Here is a 1,201-nt window from a genome sequence, read left to right as displayed (position 1 = left end):
TCTGTCCGCCATTCGCTGACTTTTTCGGCCGCGTGGAGCTGCGTTCGGTGGAGAATTCGTGATGCCCCCGCCGGGTCTTAATGCCTCGCACGAGCGCAGGGAAGGATGCCTACCTGCAGTGTCGTGTGCCGGAACGCGAGAGGTCCGATTGGGCGGCATAGCTGGAGGTGGAGATCTCGTTGATGATGTCGAGCGCGGCCTGCAGGGCGGCGTGCTTGCCGAGCACTTGCTCCCGATGCTGCCGCTGATCGGGGGACTCATCCATCAGCGCCGAGCAGTCTCCCAGAGCGTAGAGCTGGGCCAGCAGCTCAGAGCTAATGAACTCTTTCACCTTGCCAGAGGGATTATAAACAGATGCGACAAGTCAAACACGTTAGATGCTGTCATGTGATATTTCACTCGGCTTTATGGCATTTCTTACAAGAGGGGTGAAAATATGACATGGGATTCTGCTTTTCTCTTTTGAGCCACTGGAAAAAAAATTTAATGGAGTGGAACCTCGAAAACACTCCATTCCAGTACACTGGTCAACCTTACAATTGTGCGGAATTTGAAACAATTTGTCCCGCGGGAAATATAAATCTGTTCCACTGTCCAACTATCGCCACTATAAACGATTAATAACCAGACAGCGAACGCCAGACATTTGCGGGCATAGGTAGCGAGCCTTGCCATGAATAATGAAAGCCTGTGAGTAATTGATGCCCACTGAAGGAAAAAAAAAAAAAAAAAGGATTAGAATTGCCGAACGATGCCGCAAGATGCCTACATAGCACTTTTTTTTCCTGTCAGACAATGGCCCTTCTCAATGAAGCTCCTCCTCTCAGTCCAACATTGGTGATTGGCACTTAGATTTCAACAGATGGCGCCAAAGCAATATTTTTACGAGACATTTCGAGAATTTTCATCAAGTGAGAAAACAATTAGCCCCAGTATCACCCAGTGACATGACATGCGTATCATCACAGTATTGTCCTAAAAAGGAAATCGAACCATGAAAAGCTGACGTGACGATGGCAGATTTGTTCGGATAATTGTTGCACGTTAATTTATTGCTAGCGTTCGTTAAAAGAAAACATGGGAAGGGGACCTTGAAAAAAAAAATAACAATAATCGCAGATGAAATTTTTATATAAAGGGAAAAAAAATTGCAATGACAATTTTCAAAATTGTTCTGCGCTAGTGTGAATGCTTTTTTTTT

The 1,201-nt window shown here is 45.5% G+C and overlaps 2 protein-coding genes and 1 long non-coding RNA gene across 5 annotated transcripts in view; 1 reads left to right on the top strand and 2 right to left on the bottom strand.

Annotated features, from left to right (window-relative positions):
* The window catches only part of LOC109531978 (dynamin-2-like), a 55,391-nt gene that overhangs the window by 13,718 nt on the left and 40,472 nt on the right, over positions 1 to 1,201 (bottom strand). The window lies entirely within an intron of this gene.
* LOC109531984 (dynamin-3-like) overlaps positions 1 to 1,201 on the bottom strand; it is a 23,613-nt gene that overhangs the window by 11,860 nt on the left and 10,552 nt on the right. The window lies entirely within an intron of this gene.
* Positions 5 to 474, top strand: LOC109531990 (uncharacterized). Its single transcript, XR_002171285.1, has 2 exons — positions 5 to 42; positions 120 to 474. It is a non-coding gene; the product is annotated as an uncharacterized LOC109531990 (long non-coding RNA).

Source organism: Hippocampus comes, unplaced genomic scaffold (assembly GCF_001891065.2).
Source record: "Hippocampus comes isolate QL1 unplaced genomic scaffold, H_comes_QL1_v1.1 scaffold22, whole genome shotgun sequence".
Classification (NCBI taxonomy): Eukaryota; Metazoa; Chordata; class Actinopteri; order Syngnathiformes; family Syngnathidae; genus Hippocampus; species Hippocampus comes.
Note: the sequence above shows the minus strand (reverse complement) of the source record. Positions and strands in the feature narration are given on the sequence as shown.